This window comes from Micropterus dolomieu, linkage group LG06, assembly GCF_021292245.1.
Source record: "Micropterus dolomieu isolate WLL.071019.BEF.003 ecotype Adirondacks linkage group LG06, ASM2129224v1, whole genome shotgun sequence".
In the NCBI taxonomy this organism is placed as follows: Eukaryota; Metazoa; Chordata; class Actinopteri; order Centrarchiformes; family Centrarchidae; genus Micropterus; species Micropterus dolomieu.
Window position 1 is genome coordinate 2,251,450 of NC_060155.1, and position 11,753 is coordinate 2,263,202.

At 39.8% G+C, this 11,753-nt stretch overlaps 1 long non-coding RNA gene across 1 annotated transcript; it reads left to right on the forward strand.

Annotated features, from left to right (window-relative positions):
* Positions 1-1,168: 1,168 nt before the first annotated feature.
* Positions 1,169-2,450, forward strand: LOC123973101. Its single transcript, XR_006825532.1, has 2 exons — positions 1,169-1,201; positions 1,504-2,450. It is a non-coding gene; the product is annotated as an uncharacterized LOC123973101 (long non-coding RNA).
* Positions 2,451-11,753: the final 9,303 nt, after the last annotated feature.

Consider the following 11,753-nt stretch of genomic DNA (forward strand, 5'->3'; position numbering starts at 1 on the left):
ATACATGATTGATTCTGATATAAGTCTGCACTTTAACTATAACTGTTAGAAATAGTATCACTGCTGTTTGAGATTGTTTTTATTTAAATGACGTACTTATTCCACATATTTGTCAGTTGTGTCTTAACAGAATGAGCAGAGGACACACAGAGAAGGTGGGAGAGAAGCCCCTTCCCTTCAGATCATCACACAAGGCGATGGTCCTTTAACTTTGCTGTTGAAGGAGAAGCTATCCAGGAAGACATAAAAAGCTTATTTTATGAAGTTATTATAAAGATAAGCTCTAACGTTATGTATGATTTGAAAAGCAGAAGAGCAGAATTGAAAACGATCCTGTCCTGAGTGCTGTGTTTTTGGGTTTTGATTCTGAGTGTTTGATTTTGTATCTGCATGTTTGTCCTGTCATCTGTTCAGTTTAGTTCTCTGAGTTTATTCATTTATCAGTTAGGTATCTGTTATATAGTCTGTGGTCTTGTATTTTGCATCTGTTAGTATCTGTCTGTTTCTGACAGTTCATCACCCTGCCTGTCTGTCTCTCTGCTGTCATTATTGGTATCACCTGTTTGTGCTCCTGCCCTCCTCATTAGCCAGTGCTTAAATGTTTGTTGCTTCTGTGTAGCTTTTGCTGGTTCGCTGTATGTAGGTATGTTCATCCACTGCTGTGTGTCTTGCTTGCTTTATTGCCTGCCTGTTTCTGCTGTTTTGTTTTAGTTTTGTTGAGTTCTGGACTTTAATAAATACTCGGAAACTGTACCTGTCCTGCCTCTGTGTCCTGTGTTTGGGTCCTAAAACCTGTTCCTGCCTGCACACAAGACAAACCTTGACAAGAATTGCTTAGAGAGTAGCCCGGCTGACGGGGAGGAGGAGGTAAAATGCTGCTTTCTATTTGTTTGGAGCATGTGGAGAGGAATTACACATTCTACATTTTAGCAGCCTGATAGTGGAAGCTACATGTAAGCAGTGCAGCAGCACAGAGCAAAGTTCCATTTTACTGTGGGTCTGAAACAGGCAGAGGTAAGGAACAGGCAGGCTAGTAAAGGTGCTTTCAGACCAAAAGCGAAGCGAGCGTTCGGTTCCAGTGTTGTTATCGCCGTTTGGCACGCAGAGCTCTGTTGGACTACTACTTCATATTTATATAAAAACCGGACAAAACTGGACACTGCTGGGAGAAAAAAAGAAAGCGAGGAGGTTGAACTACCTGGTGAGTTCAGAAAACATTTGTATGTAACTTTATTCCAGCTATTGTTGTACTTAACTGTGACCAAGTTAATATAGCCCTGATTGATCCAAACTCCACCGTCAGGAGGGAGTGGTAGCAGGATCTGAAATGACAAGAGAGTTAGTATATGACAAAGGCAGAAAGCAGATAGAAAGCACTATAATCATGTTGACATTCTGACAAAAATAGTTATCTGTTCCTTCAGAAGTGAGACAGATGACTGAAATGCCTCTTGTGTAGACACTCATTAGCCGTCCCTCTGCAATGTCTGTTTTCTTTTGAAGCACAAAGAGGAAATTCCATACTGAAGACTAAGTTTTGAAGAACGCTTTAGGAAGGGATCTCTTTGTATCCAGTATGGACAGGAGGGATGATTGCAAGTGTTACGCTCAGTCTAGAGGCCTAGACGTAACATGAAACTACCCCCATCTTCCCCAAGTCCCAAGGAGCCACATAAACACAACTTGGACTATTACACAAGATCAAACAGTGGCCTGTTGGGAGAGGAGGAAGATGCCAAGATGCCCCAGCCAGCCGCTGCCATCTTCTCTGCTTTTTGCCTACAGGAGCAGCCAATCATCCCCCACCAGCTGGAACCGCAGCCACCAATCCCCCACCGAGCAGAGACATAAGCCACCAATCATAATGACGTTATGGGACAGACTTATTTACATAAGAAACAGGACAGGAATCAATAAACACTGTACATATCCCAAAGTTTACAAATTATGACCACAGTCGTAACAGCATGGAAGAAAAACCTTTAAATGTACATACAGACGTGTGAGTGTTGTATTAAGATAGACTTGGTATTAAGATAGACTTGGAAACGTGTGACCCTTTAACTAAACCATGGGATGGATGAAAGTTCATGAAGATTGACAGGTGTTGGGACAGGATCTTTATCAAAAGATGGGACTAACAATAAGGTAGGAACTAAATAAAGGCAGTCCAAAGCCTGAGTGCATTCTTCACTCATTAAATTGCGCTTCCTGTCTAAATGAATGTGCATGATGATGTGAATGTTAACAGCCAATCAGTCTGAAAACATACAGTGATGCTTTGCCTAGCATCAGTTTTGTAGTTTGGATTCAAACTCCATCATTGGAAATTACAGGTTGCTTTCTATGCCGAATACTATGAAAACAGCTTCTATTCAGTGGAAATAGTTCCCTATCTGTTCCACAGCTGTGCCACTCTCTGCTTTATTACAGTTAACTGTCTGACAGTATGATTTATGTGTCTCTTATTTCTTAGTATTTTGTACATTTGCAAAGAAAATGTGCATATTATTATGATGGCATATTAGGGCCAATGTAGGTTTAAAAAAATAAATTAAGCTGCTGGGGAAAGAGGGATAATATTCAGAGGAAAAACTCAGAAAACATCAGATAAAAGTCATAAACTGTTTTTGAGTTTTTTTCACTCAATAATACAAGACAAGAATCAGTGCAGACATAAGAGAAGAGGTGGAGCTTTCAGACAGTTAGGTGGATACAAGGGACTGCAACAAAGCCACTTGAAAGCATGTGTCATGTGTCTTAGTTATTTATAAATGTCTTCCCCAGTTTTTTACCAATTGGTCTTTGAATGTCTTTGGAGGGATCTCATAATACTGGTTGGTGAAAGTTCGTGATGGCTGCTTTTATTACAATCCACTGCTTTTATTAGAGTACAGAGCCTTTAATAACACAAGCACATCTGAAAAATAGTATTTTCTTTCTCGCAATGCCTGTATAATTTCATAGAATATTCACGTTTTTACTTGAACATTTGTGAGTTTATTTCAGATAAATTGTAATATTTCTTTTCGTAAGATGACCTCCCTCTGTAAATTATATTTTTTTTACCTATACAATGTCCCCAATATGCCATCATAATAGAGAACATCTCTAAAGCTGCTATCCTGTGGTTTGGTCCGCAGAAAAATGTGCTCACCAGCAATGGCTCATACAGTTTCTTCTGAAGGCCATCTCTTTTGTTATTATTACAGCATGAATCTACTTCCTCTAAAAACTCCTTGAGATGTCTGTGTTTGAACTTTTGCAATTTGTTCACCGTGATTCAATTCAGCCGTCTGGGAGGGAGATTTTACAGCCCTCCCTACGGTGTCAGACTTTTTCATTTCACTGATTTAGAGCTACTTGTATCCATGGGAGACGGCGGACTGCACCGCAGCTACCACCGCCGCCTCATTAAGGACGCTGGTGGGTCTGATCAAAGGAAAAAGTATTGTTATCCCACAGACTACTTCAACTGTTCCCTAAGATTTAACCTCTGCAGACCTTTGCTGTCACTGCACAATAACACATTACCACACCCATCACATCTGCACAGTACACTTTGCAATTATGCATAATGAACAAGTTTTATAATTGTGAAACTTTAACACTTGCGTACTCGACTAATCCATTAATTTAGTAACCAGAAAAAATTAATTTTGTACAATCTTATGCCAACTGGCACTACATTGACATTACGCAAGTGAACATTTCAGGAACAATTGTATATAGCATAATAAGTATTATATAGTATACACTAGGGCTGTCCCCAACAAAGGATTTACATAGTCGAATCAGAACTGTCAAGTCTTGCCTACAGTCGACTGATAGCTAAACTAAGGCTTAGTGTTGACCATTTTTTCTCTGCTCTCCTGTTTTGCACGCATGACGTGCAGCCGACAACTGCATGCACGTTGCGGTTCCTCGCAGGTCTACTCCAAGGCTACTGTTTAAAATCTATATAATATTCTTTGTGTGGTGAATCACTGGTAATCAATGATCCGAACGCCCCGCAAGGTGTGAAGATCTCGTTCCTCTTCTGCCACACACACATACTCTACAGCCACACATGCACACTGACACCCCCTTTCTTAAGAGTTAAGGTTACTATTTTGGATTTATTCACACACTTTAAAAAGATTTCTTAAAAGCTTATTTTTTTTCACATTTTTATTTACATTATATGTTGAAATTTGTATCATAATAGGCTGTATATTGAAGTGATTTTATTCTGCACTCAGTGTTTCTGTTTTTAAGTCTACCATACTATACTATACTAGACCATATTAATATACAACAGAAAACAATGCCTGCCCTGTTACCAGGCTTCAGTACTTTGTCTCTTCCCAACATTTAACCAGTCACTCTGGAGAGCTGCCTTTGTGGATAATTTATTCAACATATGCATGCCAATCAAGAATGTTGTTCTTCTCAACAAATTAATTCCACAACTTTAATAACAAGATCACTGGAAACATCCATGAAGAAGAGCTTTGTACAATCACAGAGAGCAGCTGAATCACTCTGAGTGTGACTGTAATGGTTAAATGTAATGAATGTAAAGGGATTGTTCTCTGTGACATTGCCATGTTTGAGTTTACCGAATGCAGCCCTGTAACTCGGTAACTTTACCTTTACACATTTGACGTGGAGTACATTGTACTGTAGTATGTGAACCACCATTTAACGGGATTTCTGCATAAATTGGTCATAAAATGTGATCACATTTTGTGAATTAATAACTGGTTGACACTTCTTTGGCAGCAATAACCTCAACCAAACCTTTTGTGTAGTTGCAGATCAGACCTGAACAACAGTCAGGAGGAATTTTGGATCATTCCTCTTTAAAAAACTGTTTCAGTTTAGCAATATTATCTTGAGTCATGCCACAGCATCTCGGGTTGAGGTTAGGACTCTGACTTGGCCACTCCAGAAGGCATATCATCATCTGCAGGAGCCATTCTGTTTTTGATTTACTTCAGTGCTTTGGGTCGTTGTTCTCTTACACAACCCATCTTCTGTTGAGCTTCAATTGGCGGACAGATGGCCCTATGTATTTCTTGATAAACTTTGGAATAAATTTTTCTGTTGATGATAGCAACCCTTCCAGGCCCTGAGGCAGCAAAGCAGCCCCAAATTATGATTCCCCCTCCACTATACTTCATAGTTGGGATGAGGTTTTGATGTTGGTGTGCTGTGTCTTTTTTCCTCCACACATTGGTTTGTGTGTTCTTTTCAAAGAACTTTGGTTTCATCTGTCCACAGAATATTATGCCAGTAGTGCTGTCGAACATCCAGGTGCACTTTAGCAAATGTTCAGCAATGTTTTTTGGACAACAGTGGCTTTCTCCCGTGAACTCCATTCTTGTTTAGTGTTTAACATATCATAGAGTCATCAACAGAGATGTTAGCATGTTTTAGAGATTTCAGCTGACACTCTAGGTTTTTCCTTAACCTTACCTTAACAATTGAGCACCCTGTGCTGTGCTCTTGCACTCATCTTGGCAGGACGGCCACTCTTAGGGAGAGTAGCAACAGCAAGGCTTCATGGGAATATTAAAAATAGAATAGTAAAATTAAAATTGGTGTGTTTTTTTATGGGGCAGGGAAGCGGATGTTGATTCTTCACTGTAGTCTAGGCTTAGGCTACGTGGGTTACAATGACAATTACACGTTTGATTTCCTGAAAAATGCATGATGGACATAACTTCGCGTCACACTCTCGGAAATAAAGTAGAGAGAGCACATAAGTTACTATAATTTAGACCTCACTTTAATCATTTTGAAGATAAACCTTCACTCCATATCACAATGCAGAACTAGCATAATACATGGATCTTGTTGTACATTATAATGCTAACCCTCATCAGTTGTTTCCATGTATGACATCTTTCCGTCCCTGTCAACAGAACGATTGTGGAAGTATTCACTGATGAAGATGGAGAGGAAGACAGAACAATAATTGCCTGAAACATTTAACTCCTCGCCAGGGCAAAAAACTCAGTTTAAAACAAAGCTGACGAGGAGCCCGACGGCGAACAAAATGCTGGAGAGTGGTGTGCAGAGAGCAAGTCAGTGGAGGCAGCTGTCTTGATTAGATCAGACCCTTCATCCTCTTTATCCTCTTCATCCTCACTGCATTGTCTTTGGCATCTCTAATTAAAGAAGTGACATTTGAAACACAGCCTGGGGTTACTGCAGAGCTAAAACTCTCCTTCTTGTTTCCATTTTTCCTTCTTTCTTCATGTGGCTGCAGAGATGACAGTGTGTATCAATCACTGTCCCCAGCCTCTTTCCCCTGGGTGTTTGGTGGCGGACCAATGGTGAATGTCAGATGGTCTGTTAATGAGTTGTTATTGTGCCACTCGATGTATATGTGCCTCCCCGATGATCTTGGGTCACCGCGAGGATAATGCATCATTGATCGCATGATCAATGGCTCATTGGAAGAGCCAAGGGGGTCGTTGTTGGATGTTGAGTCAAGTGTTGAAGCCCGCCTTCGTGTTTGTAATGCCTTCCCAGCCTCTAGGATGAATACCAAGCGTGACATTGGCCTCTTAACACTCAGTCCTCTTAGTCTGAGGGTGGTTGGACAAGGAAGTTTATTCATGTCCCTTCAGATTTTTGAAGGACTGACATTTGACCCCTCTAGAACATGTGAATTAAGAGAGAAAGACATATTAGACATATAGATTACAAGCCTGTCTTTCACAGTTTATTTCTTTCTTACTGCATTATTTAATCTGCAATTGCACTTTAAGTGCAATGTAATGACAATAGTTCAGTTAATAGTTAAACTGTCTGGTGCAAAATTAAAGCTTTTGTATTCGCCTACTTGACATTCACAGATTTGAATTCTTCACATTGGTTATAAACAAAGAACCACATTTTTAAAAAAGCTGATTGCTTATTACTTATTTTCTTGTTCATTTAGAATTCTATTCATCTTGTCAGAATGTCAGGAGGCTAGCTAACCAGTTACCATAATAGCTAGGGGCTAGAGTTTGTACTTGGGAAGTCAGTTAAGATAACAAGCTAACCTAAAATGGTTACGTGCAACACATCAGTGGTAACCAAAACACCCACCACATATCATGACATACGTTTGGTTCCTTCTCTTTTACCTCTTATCTTTTATTCTTGTTTTGTGTTAAGTTGTTTATTGTCAGTGTTCCACGTTTCTAAGAACCCCCAGGCTGTAACCTGTGTGTCACTCTATGATGAAACTGTGAAAGCCAACAGACAGCATAAAACTCTAGTATATATTAGAGGGACAGATTGAGTGCAGCAGTCAGCTGCAGAAAGACATCACATTCTGCCAACACGCTTGTTTCCTGCCCAATATAATTCAAAAGTGAAAGGTCAAAGCCATGTTATTTAACCTCCTGTCAGTGACTCACACAGTATCCCAGTCTCTCTCTCACACACACACACACACACACACACACACACACACACACACAGAGTCATGTTTTCATCACTTCAGAAGACATATTGATATACATTAATTTCCTGGAGATTTAGCCTAACCTATAACCAAGTCTTCAACTTAAATGTAATGATTTATATTATGGGTACTTGCATTTTTACTAACTTTAATTTTATATTATTTAATAATTTATATATATTTATTCTTAACTTTCGGCATGAGTTTAGTTGTCTTCGCTGGTAGGTTTATTAAGGTAATTTGTAATGAACTGATAAATAAATGTTTCTTAAATTCATTTTTCTTATCATGACAATACATGGCTTTCCTGCTCAAGATTTCTGTGAAATGAAGATGTAAAAGGAGGCAAAGAGGAGCAGGATAAAGAAGAAAATTGTCAATAAGTAAATAAGAGAAATGTCCCTAAAAATAATGCAGGCAGAAACAGCACGAAAGCAACTACAACAGGGCAGCAAGTGTAGTTGTAGCAAGAAGGATTGGCAGACATTAAAGTTTTATTGGTCCTGTTTTTCACACAGGGGTACTGCCTCAGATGTGAGATATGAACTTCTCTGCAGGTTCCAGCTGATCGATACTGTATCCTCAGCTCCAGGACAGAGCATCAAGTTGAAAAATCTTAGGTGTCTCTGCTTTGGTTGATAAACAGCTGTGTGCAGATGACTGAGCTCTGTGTCCTTCTTCTCCCCACACAACCTTTTTATCAACTCTACAAATTTATTCATTTTATTTGACATTGGCTGATGTTGACCTTTCTATCCTAAAAAATTGCTACTGCTAAACTTTTGAGCTGAGTCAGCAAACAGCTAAACAGGTAACAAAAGATATAGAATAACAAATGAGACCTTTACTGAAAAGCTATTGGCCTTTTGCAACTTTGTTTCTGTATTATATATCTAGTTGCAATGAGAACAGGAATCTGAGGTTTTACTCTCACAATAGAAATGCACAAGAAATAAATTAAAATCAGCAAATGTTTTATTTTCTCTGGCAAATACATCTAGTCCCTCTCCCAGTCAGAGAGATTTCCACTTGTCCTTGATGAGGTCTGGCCAATTGCAATTGTATTTACAGTGCTTTTTTACGCTTACAGACAAAATTTTATACAATTCATACAATTTTTGAAACCTCTCACTCAAAGAGCAAAACCTCACCACAAATCTCAATGCAACACTTCTTCACCAGGTCTCACCCCCACTCCTCACATGTGCAAACACTAACTGCTTTACTGAGCACTAACCAATCACTGCTTTAGTTTTGAACAATGGATGCCAACAATGGACAGAGAGCAAGGGGAGAAGAAGGGAGAGGCAGGGGACGACAACAAGGACAAGTCCAAGGAGGAAGAGTTGGAAGAGGAGGAGGAGGAGGAGGAGGAGGACTGGAAGAGGATGAGGACAAAGAATAGAAGGAAGGAGAGCCATCACTGATGGGTTCAGGGCCACACAAACTTCAGAAATTAGAACAGGTTGCATCAATCTAATGGTTATTTCAGCAGGACGGTATTGTAAGTATTGTATAAGTATTCGTTTTTAGTAGGGCTGACCCCCCATAGTCGAAGATTTGATGCTTCGATGGGCGAGAGCCCGATTCGACTGTCAATCTCACAGTCGAAGCTTCATGGTGGAACAAGGATCATGCCATTTTGGCGATATGGGGGTGCTCAGAGAGAGAAAAGGGTCAGCCTCTGTTTAGCTGGAAATTTAGTGTAAATTGAATGAAAACAGACTGCAGCTCTGCAGCTTCTCAAGATTAAAGCGGAGCTACCGTGTGTAACCCTCCTGCGCTCGTAATTGCCGCGCACAAAAACACACATGATTCGACTATCAGTCGACTATAGGCAGGACTTGATGATTCTGATTCGAGTATGTAAATCCTTAGTCTGGGACAGCCCTAATTTTTAGCAATAAAAGTAAAAATGATACTTTTGGTTTACATATGTTTATGGTTTCCTTTTCTTGTATGCTGCTGGATACAACACTGTGCTACTGTTACAACTGCAATGTTTCACAGTGGTGATGTGGCAGTGGCTAAGACACATGCCTTTGGTGTGCGAAACCCGGGTTCAAATCCACTGTGAGATACCAGTATGTCCCTAGTTGCTCCAGAGGTGTGCGACCTCTGACACTTTGGATAAAAGCGTCAGCTAAATGAATAAATGTTTGGCCAAATAAATATCTTCTGTTTCAACATTGCGTTGGTGTTTACAGTGAACTTTACAGCACCTCTTTGCAGATTACTTTCACTCTAGAACATTGTATGGAAATATACATAAGCCTATGAAAGACAAAGGAGCTTTAGATTTAGAACAACAGTGTGTAAATGGTATAGCCAATAATTTACTATTAAGTGTTTGCCATCTGATGCCAATGCTTAATTTTGGGATGTGTTTATGGCATTTTGAAGGAAATCTGAGGCAGTTTGGGGAATAGTGTGTAGTTTTGAAAAAAGAAGACATAGTTGAAAATGACTGTAAGCTGTTGTAATTGGTTGTAGTTCTCGTCCTGCGTCCAGTCCATTGATCAAATTCATCATTCAAGATTCTGTTTCTGCATTGTCAATTTTCCACGTCAAATGTTTTTAGAAACACATCTTAGTACCCTTTTAGTGTACGTTTTGTTGCTCAGACTGGCTGTAGGTCTATCCAGTAGCAGAAGTAGCACTATTAGCAGAGCTTGTCTTCAGCTCTTCTAATAGTGTGTTCTGTAGTGTATCTGCTACAATTTCAGAATGGAATTATGGCACGATGAAAATTACTGATTTGTAGTATTAACTGTAATGTTAGTGGTGGTATGGGCTAAACTACAATGCATTTATATTCAGGCTTGTGAGCTGTGGCATTTTGCATTCTTATTACTGTTTCTGTCATACTGCAATAATGACATATGAACCTGCAAAAATATGTCACCCAACATGTGTAAGGTCCACATTACCAAGATGCCCTTGACAAAGGTCCTAAACTGTCCTCTTCTGATCTTTGTATATTTATACTTTCTCTTCACTATGTCCATTGGTTTTGCAACTACTATTGTAGCACACCAAACATTTGATTTTATTCTGTCATAAGCAACATACACATAATGCATTCATCCAAATATTCACAAAAAAGGGAAGAAAACCAAAACAAGAGACAGATTCAAACATGAAAAGGGACAAACAATCAGCCTTATGTTTATAGTATGTTCCACTCATACATATTTGAAAGGCAGTATGCTGGATCCCTAGACAGAATAACATATAGACTATGTTCATAAACCTGCTCTGTGCTCAAAGTCGGCCTTGTGGTCTGCAGTTTAATAATCACTCAATATACAGGTGATTTTTCTTTTCAGTTGCTTCCTTGCAAAGCATTTTTGTCCCTGTCCTTTAAAGGTGGGTTATGTGATTCAAATTCAAATTACTGAATGTCTCCCTGATGGTCCACTAGGTGTCCGTTGTCAGGTAGGCTGTTTACTTACTTTACTCTTACTTTAGAGCACGGCATCTGAAATGTCATAAAGGTTAAAAGTAGTGCTGGGCAACGATTATAATTTTTAATCCCGATTAATCGCATGATTTTCTTGCGATTAATCGCATTGTTACACGCAAAATTGAATAATGAATTCTAAAGTAGGGTGGTGCAGTGGTACAGCGGTTAGCACTGTCACCTTACAGCAAGCAGGTTGTGGGTTCAAATCCCGGTCACCCCGGCCTTTCTGTGTGGAGTTTGCATGTTGTCTGCGTGGGTTCTCTCCAGGTGCTCTGGCTTCCAAATACATGCAGGCCAGCTTAATTGGTGTCTCCAAAATTTTCCTTAGGTGTGAGTGGTTGTTTGTCTATGTGTGGCCCTGCGATGGACTGGCGACCTGTCTAGAGTGTACCCCGCCTTTCGCCCGATGTCAGCTGGGATTGGCTCATCCCCCCTGTGACCCTGTATGCAGGATAAGTGGTTGACGATGGATTCTAAAGTAGTGTATTGCGCACTTTTAATTTAAAAGTACTGCTATATACACACGCAAGTGCAATAACATTTTGTCACGATTTGCAGAATGAGTGAGTAGCAGGACACAGAGCCCAAACGTAAGACACTAGAGCAGAGACTAAGTTCAGGGATTTTATTAACACTTACTGCAATACAAGGCGTACACAGATTGGTGCAGAGAAAGTCCATAACAGGCAGACAATCCAGAATCTTACAGAACACATACACTGGATACTCCACAATCAGCAAATACATGACAGAGCATACACATGCTACACTGAGCAGACAGGGACTGAACAGAAACACCAAACATTTATACACCAGGGACTAACATGACGCGTTAAGCGT